The sequence below is a fragment of the Uloborus diversus genome, chromosome 6, assembly GCF_026930045.1.
Source record: "Uloborus diversus isolate 005 chromosome 6, Udiv.v.3.1, whole genome shotgun sequence".
In the NCBI taxonomy this organism is placed as follows: domain Eukaryota; kingdom Metazoa; phylum Arthropoda; class Arachnida; order Araneae; family Uloboridae; genus Uloborus; species Uloborus diversus.
Window position 1 is genome coordinate 97597135 of NC_072736.1, and position 17249 is coordinate 97614383.

At 30.2% G+C, this 17249-nt stretch overlaps 1 protein-coding gene across 1 annotated transcript in view; it reads left to right on the plus strand.

Annotated features, from left to right (window-relative positions):
• The window catches only part of LOC129223828 (beta-1,4-glucuronyltransferase 1-like), an 86116-nt gene that overhangs the window by 25501 nt on the left and 43366 nt on the right, over positions 1-17249 (plus strand). Inside the window, 1 exon segment of the mRNA XM_054858188.1 lies at positions 11241-11327. The gene's annotated coding sequence lies outside the window, so the exon portion shown is untranslated.

Below are 17249 nucleotides of genomic sequence, written 5' to 3' on the forward strand. Positions count from 1 at the left end.
CCCCGAGTGGTATCGTTTCACTGGGAGGACTATGTGACCACGAGCATATTTAACGTTCCCCAGTCACCATTCATGGAGACGATGGATCGTAAATAAATAAATAAAAATAAAACAGTTTCGGTCGAACAAACTAGTAATTTTTAATGCAAAATTACAATTCTTTTCTCACACTGCAACATTAACTTCTGAGAAAGAATAGTAAAAGTGCCTTCAAAAATACTATATTTAATTTTTTAAATGTTCCAAGACATTGATGCATGCAAATTAAAACTATTTAGTTGGAAAATAATTTTTGCTTTTAAATACATATTTTCATTCAATATATTAAATTTTAAATAAAAGCTTTTATTAATAAAATATTTGCTTGAAAGATTTTGCTCTATTTTTGATATTTCCTCACAAAATACAATTTTACTAAAAATGTAGTTTTGGACAGTTTCTGACGCTTTTGTACATAATTGTAATAAAATAATAGTTTAAAAAACTAAAAAAAAACACGCTTTCGTAGCAAAATGAACTAAAAAGTGAAAAATAATCTTTGGATGATAGTAGTTGACCAATCACTTAATTTTAATGTAATACAAAAAAGCGTGGGGTGCTGTCTATTTACATTTTTGCTTGGACAAGAAATGGAAGAAATTCAAGACAACTGATAAGAAGCCCCCCCCCCCACGCGTTTTTGTATTATATTAAAATTAAGTGATTGGTCAACTACTATCATCCAAAGATTATTTTTCACTTTTTAGTTCATTTTGCTACGAAAGCGTGTTTTTTTTTAGTTTTTTAAACTATTATTTTATTTTTTTGTTTTTTAGTGTTATGTTGGAGAAGTATCAGGCGACGAAATTATTTATAAAACGAGTGCGAGGTAATATCTTAAATTTAAGACAAGGGCACCCCGATGGGAAGCTACTGTGAGTCATCGATGTATGTTTGCGGAAATCATATTTATATTACTTTGAAAATTTGAGATGCATTTGAATAAAAGTTTTGTTCAACAATGGTCTGATCAGCAATGAATTTCCAATTGAAGGCTCACCTAAATTTTGGCATGAAATTAGTTAAAAACAATTATATTTCATGTTCTAACACCTTGGTACATTGGAACTGTACCTTGGAACATTGGAACAAATTTTGTCTGGCGCAGAAAAATTAAAGATTTTTGTAGATATTTTTATATAATTTTTGCGAGCATTTTTTAATGTATTTTTTAGAATTTTTCCTTTTACACATTGTTGGATTTATGCCAAAATATTGATTAAGATTGGAGGAAACTAACAATTAAAAGAGTTAATTAAGTAATTTGATTATAGAATATTGCATTGTCATCGGGTCTGAGGTCGCGTGCCAAACTTCAAGAGAATCCGATCGCAGGAAGCCCATCTAAAAATAATCTTCAGAAAATCTGCAGAAAAAAAAATTTTTTTTGAAGTATTTTTCAAGATTTCTGCAGATTTTTAGAAGACAAGCAAAATCTGCATTTTGTCTTCAAAATAATCTGCAGAAAATCCACACAAAAAAGTTTTCTTTTTAGTTTTCTCTTAATATTCTGCAGATTTTTTGAAGGTAAAAAAACTCTGCAAATTTTCTTCAATTAAATCTACAGAAAATCGACACAAAAAATTCTCTTACAGTTTTCTCTAAATAATTCGCACGTTTGTAGATATTTTATGGTCATCAAAAAGAAATCTGTATTTCAATTTAAATTATTTTTTAAAGTTTTATTACAGCATAAAAGTTTCTCACACTTTATTTTTTTTTATATTTTTTTCAGTTTTTAGAAAATTAAACACATTTTTTTTGTTTTTCTAATTAAAATCAGTAATAAATAACTTAAACTTTTCCCCCAAGAACTTTGATTTATATTTTGATAACTTAAATTGAAATTTAAAAGCATTTCAACACGTTTGAAACATTTACCAAGCAAAAAATGTCTGTTTATTGTATTATATAAATAATATGACATGAAAATCAATTTTAATATAAGCGCATGATTCAAATCAAATAAAAGTGAAATTACAATACATCTTTTTTTTTTTTGAAAACAAAACGATATTGAATAACGCAAGTTATTACATGGTTTGAAAGGGCTTTCAAAAATGTCAATTTCAAGAAGGATATGGATTGGAACAGAGTCAAATTTGACTCACTTGGAGAAAAATCAGGAAATTGAAATTGAAAAAGAACAAATATGACTTGAAATAATGTTCTCGAGTGGCGCGCCGTTCGAGTACAAACGCACCGAACGCCAAGCCTCTTATCGTCCACGGAGGCCTCGGTCCGTCCCGCTATATTCGGGTGCCACAAAGCTACGAGAGTAGATGACCCCTCGACCAGGTGACGCGTATTGTTTTTTTGCTCCGCCACGGAAACAAATAATTATGGAAATTTCAAGTTTCATCATTGGAAACCCATGAAAAAATATTGGATTCATGCCTCGGTTCACAAAAAGATAAGACACTTTAAAATTCAACAATTATTATTTGATTAAATTAACTTTTATTTAATAAGTGTATATTATATTAAGGGTTAGTTTGAAATGTTATGCCTAATCGGAAGTTTTTAATTTTTGAAATTTTTACTTTTTCACCGATTGACTTAAAATTTTGAGCGAACATTTACGTTGTCAATATCTATGAATAAAAAAAATTGTGTTACGATGTCTCAATAATAACCAGCCTAATTAACTTAATTACTTTCCACCACGTGGTCGATTTGGAGGAATTTTTCAGAATTTTTAATTTTTACAAATAGTTCTATTTATTATTTCGTCTTGAAACTTTATACTAATTTTACAATCATAGCGATGTATTTTTGTGACAAATTTGGTTTAATTATTTTAATTTGCATAACCTCCAATTTAATAAAATTTAAATTTTCATTTTGGAGGAGTAGTTCAAGTTTTAATTATATGTTTTATTAAACAAACATGAAACACCACTCCGCAGTGAATTTACTCATTTTTATTAAAGAAATGTCGAAACTTAAAATTAAAAATGTTTTCGGATTTTTATTGCAATAATTTCATTTGTTATTAATTGTTATCTACTATTCTTAATTTGCTGGGTACATTTTTTGCAGTTTATCTACAGATTTTCTGCAGAATATTTAAGTATATTTGAAACATGCTTTCTTCACAAAATCTGCAGAAAAAAACCTGCAGAAAAAAATGTGCAGAAAATTTGAGCATATTTGGAACACGCTTTCTGCAAAAAATCTGCAGATAAAATATGCAGATTTTCTTTAGAAACCATGTTCCAAATATGCTTAAATTTTCTGCAGATTTTTTTAAAAGATTTTCTGCAGATTTTTTTTAGCTGGGAGTGGACGAAATCTGAGCTGCAAGATTCCGTTACAAGATACATACATACATATATACATACATACATACATACATACAGGTGAAGCTAATAAAAGCGTGTTAAAAACTATGGTTTTTACCGTATTGCCCAACACTTCTTCAAATCCACATTTCTGGATAAAATAATGAGCGTTTTATTTTAGAAAATTGTTCTCAAAGAAATTTATAAAAGTGGCACGGGAACATTATAATAATGCCATGAAACGCCAAAAAATTGTTAGATGCAAAAAAAAAAAAAAAGTTCTGAAATAATGTATTTTTTACTCATTTTCTCGTTAAATCTCAATTTTACTTTTTGATACATATGGAAGTAATTTTTAATTTTTAATTATTTTTTTTTAATTTTTCATTTTTTAAAAAATTATTCAGCATATTCCAGTAATAACGTTGAATATATCTAAGCAGGTGCTGTGAAAGAAATTTACTAACTTTTGACCAACGTGATTTTTGATTTTGTTCTCGTCTCCAATACTATCACTTTTGTTGAATACTATTACCATTTGGAATAATATACCATTTCAAGTTGGACTTTCATTTGAGAAAATTATACAGCAAGGCAAAAAAAGTAAGCTCACAGACAACGTAACAGAGCCAAAAATCAACCCGACAGAGCTACTAAAAGGTAAAACTGTGTCAAATACTAAACTCCCCATTTGCATGAGAAAGCAAGATCCCGTTTTGTCATGATCTGTAATCCGATTTCACCTACACATGAAAAGACAAGGCACAATGCGATATGAATTATTGCTTTTCATCCACGAGATACCGGTAAAGTTGGAATACCATGAAAAATTTCGCTACCATTTTGAAATAGCATTCTCTGCCGCAAGTTTTAATCTTATTTCTATGCGCTCGCCCGTGAGCAGAAGCTGAAACGTCAGCCAAAACAATGACTTTAACTTCCATCCACTTTTAATGTATCACCATACAATGGGAAGTAAATCAACCTAAAATCGGAAATCCTGATGCCATGACTGTTTTGCAAAAGCATGATGTCGAGATTTTCAAAGGGTGTTCAGAGCATTTTTGACGTTTTATTACAGATCTTGCGTAGAGTAATGAGTTGGGGTTCAATAAATCATTTTTTTTCTTTGCAAGAAAGGTGCTACAGTTTTTTCCCCACCGATGTTAAGGGTAATTTCATCATTCAATACATTTGGTTACAAGCAGAACAAGTAGAAAAAAGGAATGTCGTACACGCTTCTAAATCTATTTTCTTCATTTTTATTTACGCGATTATACAACGGGGGAGTTTTATGATTTATGTTACTTAGAATATAAACCCATTTCAACGAAAATCGCCACGATTTATGCAATTCGGAAAAAGGAGTTGATATGAAAATGAAGAAACTTCAAAAATAAATTTAAACAAATATTTGATTGAAAAGTTATTTTAATATGTAATAATTTTTGAAGCTTTAATAGGTGAAAAATTATATTAAATCTTTTTTTTTTTTTTTCAATAGTTATATCCGAGCAAAAAGGAGGATGTAGAAACAGATTGTAGAACAAAGTGAAAGCGAAAATATAATTGGTGTTAAATTAATTATAGAAAATTCAAAGCATACTACGTATAAAACAAAATTATTGTCTTAGATGATTTTGCCGAACTCTATGTGTTGTTCTTCGCGGAATCAGCACAGCGTTAAAAGATGAAATCTAATCAAAAAGCATAGAACTTAAGCATTTCAGTTTCATTTTATAATTCTGTTTGTAAAACATAAGAAAATAAAATCGAACAAAATAAAGTACGGCGGATCTACGTGAAATATTGAGATAACTTACCTATTTCCAAAATGAACCGATGGGAAATTTGTTTTGAAAATTAGAGCTCATAAGGAAAGAACAATGTGTTTGAAAGTAAAACTTTCATTGAAACATTATTTTTTGTTTTTGGCAGTAAATTTGTACCGCAAAAAAGGTGGAGATTTTTTGCTTTTCTTTCATGGAAAAAAAAATTCTGAGGAAATATTTCATTTAAAAATATTTTATGCAAAATGAATTGAGTAAAAAAAGGGAGTGAATAAATGAATCAATGATGAAAAAAAAAAAGAATAAATAAAGTATTTAATTAGTTAACATATGAGAAAAAGAGTGAATAAAACAGTAATTTAGTAAGAAAATAAGTGAATGAATAAATAAATAAGTAAATCTTTACTAATAATAAAGCTGAAAGTCTCTCTGTCTGTCAGGATCTCTCTCTGTCCGGATCTCTGTCTGTCTGTCAGGATCTCTGTGACACGCATAGCGCCTAAACCATTCGGCCGATTTTCATGGAATTTGGCACAGAATTAGTTTGTAGCATGGGGGGTATGCACCCTGAAGCGATTTTTCGAAACTTCGATTTGGTTCTTCTCCTATTCCAATTTTAAGAACAAAAATATAATAAGATGGACGAGTAAATTACTAAATTATCATAACGTGGAACCGTAACATGGGCACAAGCCAATTGGCGAGATACAAAATTATCATAACGTGGAACCGTAACATGGGTACAAGCGAATTGGTGAGAAAATTCACCATACATTATTTGTAAATATACAGGAGAACCAAAAGACCTTTTAATTTTTCTATTACGGGCAAAGCCGTGCAGGTACCGCTAGTTGTTAAATAAAATAATGTAAATCAATTAATAAGTGAATGCGTAAGAGATTTAATAAGTGATTGAATAAGCACACGAAAAGAAACTGTTTTGCTTTACATCATCCACTTTGCTCCGCGCGGACTTGACTGATTGTACAAAGCATTCAAAATAGAAATGAGCTAAAGATTAAATAAATAAATACTGCATCGGGGAATATTGGTCGGTCTCATACTTAAAATGTTAATAACAGGAACTTTATAGTTTACGTTATAGTTTTATTTTTATAGTAAAATAATAAAAATAATTTTTCATTTACAAAAAAACTAAGGGTATCAATTTTTGAAAACTGCTTGTTTTATTATATGCTTCAACATCCAGAGATAACTTTTGGTACTCATTTTATCGATCCACTGAATGGATAACAACTTGGACTTAACATATACATAAAGTACAAGAAAATTAATATATATATATATATATATATATATATATATATATATATGTATATATATATATATATATATATATATATATATATATATATATATATATATATATATATATATATATATATATATATATATATATATGTATTTTTGTTGCAAAATTTGGTTCTTTTTGGATTATTATTAGGCCTGGTAATTTCTACAATATCACTAATTATCAATACAAAACTGCATCAATTTAAAATTTCATAGCGTTTTATTTTGCATTCCCATCTTGTGTAGCATAAAAGTTTGACAGACATTTTTAACAAGCTTCGTTAAAAGTTTTCATGGTCAATTTGAAGTTGGAGTGAAACGTATTTTCCGAACAATACGGACAAAAATCACTGCACCAGTCAGCGATTTAGCCTTGTCTGGCAGAGTAAAATTCAAAACTGCCATCTACGCAAGACAAACAAAGCATAAAAAAAAAAGTTTTTCAGAATTCTTTGGTTTAGTTCATGCCTGTACACCAAGTTTGTGTTTGCTATGCATGTTTGTTCCACTGTTACTCCTGACTACGAGTTTTCAAGGGAATGTTCAATAATTTTGAGTTGAATACTACATTTGCTACAAAGCACACAATTTGATTAATAAAAAAACAGCTGTTTACCATTCATTCAGACCGAAAGAACGCGACATTTTCTTGATGTAACTTAGGTTCACATTTTGCAATGAGACAATTTTCAATGTAATGCAAATTTTGTAGTAGCATGAGGGATGAATTTAAGGGGTAGATTTTTAGGGTTCAAACCCTCTCCGAAAATTTTTATAACTATTCCAAAAAAAATTTTTTTTTTGTTGAAGAAATTATTAATTTTAGTTAAAAAATGAAGCTCAGTTGAATAATTGTATTAACTGGGTGCTTTATCTGTAGTGTTTAGTTTTATTGTAGTTATTGCAAATATCATGTCTTAGAAAACAATACAGCATTTTTCTTCAAACTTCGAACACCTAACGTTAACAAAACATGAAAGTTCTTGAAATTTTGAAAGTGTTAAAACCTATGTTTAAGATATCTTATAAGTGTTAAAAAAAATGAGATTTCTTACTTCAAATGCACGCATCTGTGGTACATGCATTTATTCTTTTGGTTGTTAAAAGGGTATTGAAAATTTGCCATTAATGAAATACTAATGATAAAGTTACGTATTGTGCACATAAGATTTCTTTCCTTCATTTAATGGATACGTAATTTTTTTGCATTTGCTCATATTAATGCCCTTAAAGTAGCACCTCCTCCCTTTAAATGATCTATTGTAAAAAAAGCCAATAGAACATACAAATAAAATCAAATTTTATTGATCACACAGATTCCACAAAAAATGTGTTTCATAAAACCCTCCTCGAAACAAAAGTCCGATTACTGCCATGAGTAGCATCTACATTTTCGCTTCGTTTTCATGCCTTTTACCCTGTTAGTGATCAGGGAAATTATTAAATTATGGCTCCTTAAAAAAGCGAAATAACACTTTAAATTTTTGAAAAATTCTTAAAATTTTTAACGTTATAAAAATTTATAAAAAAATATACATTTTGATGACGACACAACACAATTACATTATCAGTTTCTGAATTTGTTAAACGCATTAAATGGGTATGCGAAATGCTGTAGAAATTATTTTCAACCAAATACAATTACCAGATTTTCCAGCAACTGTGTGCTTCAATATTTAAATAATAGTACTTTAATTAGTGATGTATTTAAAGCTTTTTTTACTCTTTTATTTCGGTAACGATGTCATCTTTGTTGTACAATCAATGTATTAGAAAATTTCAAATATCATAATACCTGTATTCAGTGTTGTTCCTAGAACGGGTGTTACCACGATAATTTTTGGTGCCCTCTCCCCCCCCCCCCGAAAAATGTTTTGTAGTTGAATGTAAAGACCAAGTTCATATAATTTTCAGTGACAAATTTTTGCGAATGTGGTACAAAGAAAATTTTCATTAAAATTAAAGTATAAATTACATAAACTATGAGCACATTTTACGTAAAATTTTCTCTGGGTGCATATGTATCCGCCCCCTTCTCGCAGCATTGTGCTCCATTATAGATGAAATTTGAAAGCTCAAATATAATCTAAGATGAATATGTTTGTAATATTTTTAAGAATTGAAGAATTTATATTTTTTCAAAAACTCTTAAAACACACTTTGGGTGTCACACAGGGAGGACAACCCCCTCCATTCCCCGGTAGTGACTCTACCGCTGTATTAGATATTTCTGGAGTCAAGAGACAATTCCATTGGAAGGGTACTATTGAATGGTGAAAGACCAAAAAGCAAGTCTCCTCTCTCTCTCTCTCTTTTGTATTCTTGGGGAAAAATCAATTTTCAGCTACATACCACTTATTATTCAGTTTGCAAATGAACATTTAATTTCCCCATTCGAGTGATGCATTGTTATGCGTCACACCAAAACAATGATTGTTTGAAAATGCCGGAATGAAAGTTCAAGTTTTTTTCGATGGTGAACGGTTGTTTGGAAAACGAACCGTTAATTATTACTTTGTGGCCAACTTCAAGGTAGAATATATTTTCTTTGGCAGCCACAAAAGTTATGAGTTTCGGTAAATTATCAGAGTTTTCTGCTTCGAATATGAATTTTTACTTAAGTTGTAAAAATCATTTTTCATGGCATTCACTACGACATGTGGCAACATGTAATTTCATATTATCACAGCCGCAGCCATTTCCTTTAGTAAATTTTTTTTTGAATCCGTGAACATTTAAAAATAGTGTTTAAGGTATCTGACTAAGTTGAAAAGGAGATTTTTTCATCAAAATTCAATTTTTCCCACAATAATCTCATTAAACAACCCCATTTTCTAAGATTTAATTTTTTTTTTTTGGATTTTTAATCTACGTGAATTACAACTCAAGCGATAAGTATTAGAATACCAAGTGTCTGCAGTAAAACACTTGTTAGGTCAAATCTTTTCTTACGTTTTGTGAAGAATGCAATTTTCACTTGATACTGGCTTCCAGAAAACATGATTTTGCAAATTCTTCTTTAATATTGAAGCATGAAATCTGTCATGAATTCATGAATGTTTTGTAAGTACTTGGGAGGGAAAAAAAGACCGCATGTTACGTAAATGATAAAATATTTTCTGGTTTATAACCTTTTTACCAGAAAAAGGTGAGTAATTTTAGAAACATTTTTGAATAAATTCACATAATTTCTCGAAATTCTTGAAATACTTCGAGAATCTGTTGTATTTATTACATTTATACTTACAAAATAAGCTTCATAAATTGTATGTAACTTAGTTAATTATTTTTAATACAGTATTTCTCCTAACTTGTAATTTTCAAGCTTTTTTTAACCATAAAATCATTTATTAAAAAGAAAAAAGGATGATATTTTGATTTATATTTTTAAGCATAATACATGTTTTAAGATCTTTCTGCTTCTAAAAAAAAAATTTAAAACAATATTGTTTCAGAATGGGTTAAAAAAAAAATCTTCGAACCAAGTAGGATACCTTAAAGTAAATGACTCCATTGTAATTTTTTTAATAAGTTTTATATAATGCGTTGCATATGCTTTCAATTTCAGACCATTTAAAAAGAGTTCGATAAACAGCTAAACATGGAAACTCTTCATTGCCAAAATCTAAAGGAATCTGTGCTTGTCGAAAACTGCATCCGTGGAAAGGCAGTCACATAAAACATTAAGCGAGATCTACAAGTGGAGATAAACTTTTTATCAAAGAATATGTACTCGTAGTTTATGTCAAGGGTTCTCTACCCTTTTCAACTCAAGTACCCCGTTTCGTGAATCATAACTTGTATGCGCTGAAAGGGGCGCCCCGAGCTTAAATTTTTGGTTGTTCGGAAATCCTCAATTAGCTGAACGGAACTCCAAATTTTGCGAATGATGGATAATACTGCCGAATAAAACTCCAAATTTCACCGATTGAAGGTAAATTTACCAAATAGAACTTCAAATTTTGCAGAATGATAATAGTTTTGCGGAATCGTCAGACTAAATTTGCAGAATAAGGAAATTTTTGGGAGATCACACTGACTTCCCGTGACCTCCCATGAGGCGCACTGCTGTGTGTACCCTTAGCAAAAGCACTACTTCTTACCAAAATGTGTAACATTATATTATGTTTAACTGGCGATGTGTGATTACATGCAGATAATACTTTAAATTAAAAAAAAACAATGATTTCGATGAACGCATTATTAGAAAGTTTCTTTTATCAGACATAAACTGAAAATAGTTTCACGAAATAATTAGTGGTAACATAGGGCTTGTTCTTTTCAAATTTTGTCCCTACTGAATTCTAACATTACTAATATAATTTTTGATACTTCTTGGTGTTGAATCGCTTACTTACAGATGTTCTTGTACCCCAAGGGGTACACGTACCTGCGGTTGAGACTACTGGCTTAAGTATGCAAAATTATTTTTGCTTTTAGATTGAAACGAAGAATAGGAATTGGATTGATCGTCTTTCTTTTTCATCTTAAAACGATTTTAAATGGACTTTTGTGCGGGTAATTTTCTTTGGACTTCGCAGGACTTCTTATCTAGAACGGAAAACAAGTCCTTGTTCTAAATAAAATGAGGGTTTTATGTAAGTTAAAAAATACGATGCTTATACTCTTTCTGAACACTATTATATTCAAAAACTAATTGTAAATTAGCAATCAATGGCAGCCAATTTTTTCTGACAGATTTTGAAAGCTCAAATGTTACTCCTTCCTTAAAGGAATCCTGTGCATTTTGATTTATTTAAATAAGGTTAAAATTGAAACTTTTCTAAAAATGACTTTCCTTCTTTTCCCCTAGGCTCAACCCCTTTTCCAAATGAAAGTACTCAGAGGCAACTTTTGGTAGTTCTGATTGTGAACAGCACAAGATACTCTGGCGTTCAAGGTATTCTTTCTTTTTGTTTATTTTCGAGTAGATTTATATTCGAAAAGAAATTTCTAAGTCTTGTTTGAAAAATGGGCATTTTTGTTTTTTACTGAGTAGATAAAAATCACATTTTTTTAAAAACATTATAAAAAGAAAAAAAAAATAAAAATCGGATTTTTAAAAGTTTCAACCGGATTTTTTAAAAATTTAAATAGAATATATGTAAAGAAACACTATCATATATTGTATTTATAATCTGGACAAGTCAACCAAAATGAACTTCACTAAAATTGAACTTCACTACTCATTTCAATATGCGCCACAGGCTGCTCTATGATACTGGTAGACAACACATTTTAACTTCTTTATATAACTTCCATTAACTTCTTTATATAAATCTTGTAGCTTAAATTTTTATTTTCTTTGGATAAAACTTGTATTTTTCGTTTGCAAAAGGTTCAATGTTTGTATTTCATGTCATGCTGATATTCTGGACTTTCAGTACCTCAATTGCTTGTTTTGTGAGATGTCGGGGACTAGTGCTGCTTTTTTAGGCAATTTCGCCAGCAGCACTCACGAAACATCTCATGGTTTTTTCCTACCCTTAGGGAGTACCCCCTGATGAGGCCTTAGGGTATTTTAGGATTTTTTCATTTTTTCCTTCTTTTAAAAGGATTTTTCTTTCTTGTTTAATTTTTATATTGCTATCAAATATATATATATATATATATATATATATATATATATATATATATATATATATATATATATATATATATATATATAAATGAAAAATACATGTAACTAAAGTTGACCAGATTGGATAATTTTATAATTTTAGCTCCAACTGGTAACCATTAATTGCAGGTGCATATCTTAGTTTGACAAAAATTTACTACATTATAAAGTCCCATACCCAGATAAGTCTATTTCCCAGACATTTTTTAACCATCAAAATGAACCAAATCTCCCCCCACCCTTTTCTAAAATAAAAAAATACATAAATAAATAAATAAATTTAAAAAATACGTAGAAAAATATGAAGTGTAGAAATATAAGAATAAAAATAACGGAGCGTTGAATTATTTTCATCAAATAATAAATATTTTTTTGAAAAATAAAAAATAAAATGCATGATAAAAAAAGAAGAACCTCTTTTTCTTGGCTTTTAAATCTTTAATGAAATTCACCAAGGGACTGAAAAGCAGACATTTTTTTCTGTTTGTTCAGAATTCTTGTCTTATTGATATGCATATTTTGTTTCACTGTTTTGATTTAATGGAAGTTGAAAAGGATTGTATGATAAGTTTATTTTTTAATGAATAAAGAAACAGCTTAACTCCTGACAGATAAATATCCAATCTAATTTACGATGCTCAATTTAATTGAAAAGAAACATCTTCTTTCCTATATCCTTTTCATGTTCTTTTCTTTTTAATTTTCTTGCTTTAATGATTGTGTTTTTGTTTTTCTTTAGTTTCAATTTATTTCATGTAACAACAATATAAATCATTCTTTTTTTTTTTTAAAAGATCGTGCATAATTGATATTTGTTTATGGTTTTCTCTAACAAAAATATTCTGAACTTCATGTACATTCAAATTCTTTTCACTGAACTTTTAAAATTTTAATCTTTAAAAATCTTGATTTAAATCAATGATTAAAAAAAATCGACTGATTAAAATGAAGATTCAAATCAGGTTGAATAAAATCGCTCAACCCTGGCTATTTATGCTCCAAAACACTTTATATACAGGGTGCGAAAAAATTCGGGGCACTGGTCGCCTGGGCGACTGAGAGTCTTTCGATCGGTTCTTTGATATTGAGAGAAATAGAATCCATTATGAATATAATTTTTTAATCTAGCGTGTTTTTACTTCTTCTTTTGTCTTCAAAGTTCCAAGTAAAGTGATATTTTACAAGCAAAGTAATACTGACACTTGAGGACTAATTTATCAAAAGGGAATATATCTGTTTTGCAAAAATGTTCAGGAGGTGAGAAAAACGAATTAAGGTTAGAGCAAAATAGTTTTATTAACTTCTCTGGGTACAGAATTGAGTACAAAAGCACGGCAAATCATGGCCCAGAGTAAGAGATGTTTGTGCAAAATAAACAAGGAGATATAGCCATCTTAATTTTGGATATGTGCCCTTTTGAACGAAAACCTGAATGTTGAAAATTCCAATTTCACCAAAACTCTTAATATAACTTCTCGAATTCTCTTATCGAAGTATATGAACCTAAAAGTAGTGGATTAAAATTTGAGGATTTTGGACATGTTCCTTTGGATCTAAAAGTCTTCGTACTACAGATTTTTTTCAGATGTTCCTTTTTGTTCAAAATAAAACGTGCACAGGACAGATTTGTTACCTTTTGATCAAAAAGCAACTTTACCTTTAAATAAAATAGGATTTTCCACGTTTGGACTTCTTGAGAGTAAGTGATTTGATAAAGGTCATCTGAAAGATTTAGAAATTTTCACAAAATGAATTTTTTCCAAAAAGTGGATATGTTCCCTTTTGATAAATTGCTCCTCACTTGTAAACATTGCGATTTTTCAATCATGAAAGTATTTCTTTTTTCTGAACGACACATTGTTGATGTTCGAAGTATGTATCAACTGATGTAAAAAAAAAAGAAAAAAAAAGGAGTTTTAAAGTAAAGTTTTAAAATTGAAAAACTTAGTCATATTTTAAGTTAAGAAATTTGTTGATTTACAAGAAAACCAAATGAGGCCTATTTGTTTACGGCTGTACTGCATGTAGAAAACTAAATCTTGTAGCGCGTTTTCTCGTTCTCTGTATGAATAAAAATCGCGCTGAAAAGAATAAAGATAAGTACTTTCGAATTCAAGGACTTTCAATCATCCGATTCGATAAAAGATAGGCTTTTGTCGAATGCTTTTTCATCCATAAGCTCACTTATTTTGCATTGAAAAAGGGGTTCCTTGTAACCGCGAAACACGTGTGCTTGTTCTGTCGTGGTTCAGTGGATTTGTTCGTTGGGTACGAAATTCGTACATTGTTCTCATTACAACTTGCCGAAAGTAAGCAATTCTACTAGCAAATAATGTGGAAAAAGCGTTCATTTGCAAAGTGACAACTTAGCTTATACATTCTATCGCATTACAATTAATCAACTGCTGCCAGTAAAGTTCTCTTAAGTCCAGTTAAAAAGTCTGCACATGCGCGCGTTGGAGTTGGAGGCTTGACTTGAGTCAATCACAAACACCGTGTTTGCAAAAATCTGCAATTTTTTCGAAATTATGCATTGTTATTCCTTGTTTTTACTTTTTATGTACAAAAGTATTTTTTCAACTTTACCTACGTAGTTATTGGCAAAGCTGAATTTCACCCCAAAGCTAAATACTTTTATTCAATTATAAATCGTATAAATATTGCATTTAAGATTTAGTGATGCTTCAGGGCCTCAAATGGCTTTGATAAACCTTTTTTTCGTAAATATGAGCAATCTCTCTCATTTATTTATAACTTTTTTCTTCTGAAAATGTTTCGTCCTTTCATATTGCTCTGACAAATGCACACACTAAATCCTTAGTATCTTCTTAAGCCCGCAGGAACTGAATTGAAGATCAATTTTTCATGAACATTTCATTAGATTCCCAATAAATCAATTTTCTCCTGACAGTAATTACAGTGTTTACCGTAAGAGACCCGCTGCAATAACTACTTCCTACGGCCTTCTGCCATCATAATAAAATAAATTCTTTTTACAGTTTTTTTATGGATGATGGGGAAGTTTTTTAACATACTTTTCTTGAATAATTGCTACATTGTTAAACTTTGGGTTTCTTTTTAAATGCGCTTTATAATATGTAACGAAACCTCTCTTAAAGTTTAAAAGCTGAAAGCGCTAGTATCTTTTGCTTGTTTCAAGAAATATTAGAGCGGTTACAAGGCGAAACTGGAGACCTTCTGTACTCGTTAATGATTGCTTGTAACAATTTCATTAGCAGCCGCGTTCTTTTTGGACACTCGGTAACAATTTCATTGTTTCATTTGTTACCACTTTTTTTGAAGTAGTGACAAAGTTCAAATTGACAAAAACAATTAGATTTTTCCAAAACAATCATATTTTTCTCATTTGCTGAAATTAGTTCTCCTAAGCATATTAATTCACGCAAGAATATGACTATTGTATTGTATGAGTATTGAGTATTCATAAAAGCTGACTTTTGATTTTGGGGAAAAAGATATTTCAAATTACTCAATGCCACTCCTTTGTCAATGCGATTGACAAATGAATTTTTTTCAAAGCCAGTTTTTGTTTAGCATACTATGACCGCTGGCGACGGCTAATTTTTCCCGTTGAAAATAGTGATATTCAGTCGTCTAGTTGGACACTTTTTGGGGGGCGGGGGACAAGCTAAGCATTATATTTGCATTATTATTACAAATTAAAAAAAAAAAAAAACATTTCAGGGGTCGGTGTTCACCCATCTCCCTCTAACTACAGCCCCACTGATAATTTAAAAGATTAATGTTTGCGAAGTGAGAAAACAACTCGGCACAATTTTGAATAGAAACTCGCAAAACTACAAGATTGCTAATTTTTTTAAATACCTTACTTAAAACTTAAACTAAAATGGAAATATCAGAGTAAAAAAATTAAGTACGATGGGCACTTATTTTTATAGAATAGAAAACTATTTAGAAATAGGAAAGCAGGCTCTGAAAATGTGTAGAAACGCTAACGATAATGTACGCTCTTTATGATTGTGTGAATTTACAGATATTTTTTTTAAATTGTAAGCATTTTGTTTGTGTATCATTCGAGAGTTCTAATTGGCTTCACTGTGTAAAGCGAAGTTTGTCTCACTGCAGGGCATCCAAGGGACATGACTTCGTATAATCAGCGTTTTCTCTGTAATTAAGTTATTCCTTTTTTCTTCATATTTGGAACTAACTAAAACTTAACACCTAATAATTTCCAAAATTTAATTTGTCTAGACAGTTCGTCCAAACAGTTCCGTCGAGGCGAAAAAAAAAAAAAAAAAAACTTCGAATTTTAAGTATTGTTTGATAGTTCATATTGTTACGGATCCGGTGCGACTTCCAACTTTCTTGAAATTACGACACAGTTCTTGAGAAAACACAGGAGATTTATTTACACTATGTACAGGAAAAATCGTTAACAACTGCTGAATTAATCATCAGCAATTAAGCAAATATATATCAACACCGTAAACACAACGGTTACACACGTATTTACATCCAAATACGCGAAACAACACAGCGAAATGCCTCACAATAAACAGAGCTAATACACTCTCAGTACAAATTCTCAATCGAGACTGCCTTTTTATCATGCGGCACGGCTATTTATAGACATCGAAAGAGATCTCTCAACTATTCCAGAAAATGCTACACCGTTCTACACTTTCTTATTTCTTTCCTTTCACAAATTTTATCATTCAGAAATGAGGGGACCGTATACTTCAGCCAAATGTACGGGGGCTATATACATTACAAGAAACTATTTACAGGTTACGTTACTACAATAATTTAAGATGAAAGATAATTTAATAAACGCCAAACTTAGCTAGATTACGACAAATTAATCAAAACGATAATTACTATTTACAGAATTTGTAACAATATGTTTTACTTGAAATCTAAACTTTTCTATATACTACTTAAAATCTAACTCTCTAATACAAAGCTTAGTGTTGGCAGAATGCAAAAACATACACAAAATATCAGCCTGAACTGAAATGTACGTTGTTTATGTATCACACATATAGCGACAGTTATGTGTATTTTTGTTCTGGGTAACGTTTTTATGCAGAAACAGAAACGCAGATAGGTTGTTCATCGCGTGGCAATATCATTTAAACACCAAACTGACCTCATCTGCCATTTTGTTTCTCACGAAAAGTAGTGGAGGAGTGGGTCAGATTTCAGTTTTTAATAACTTCC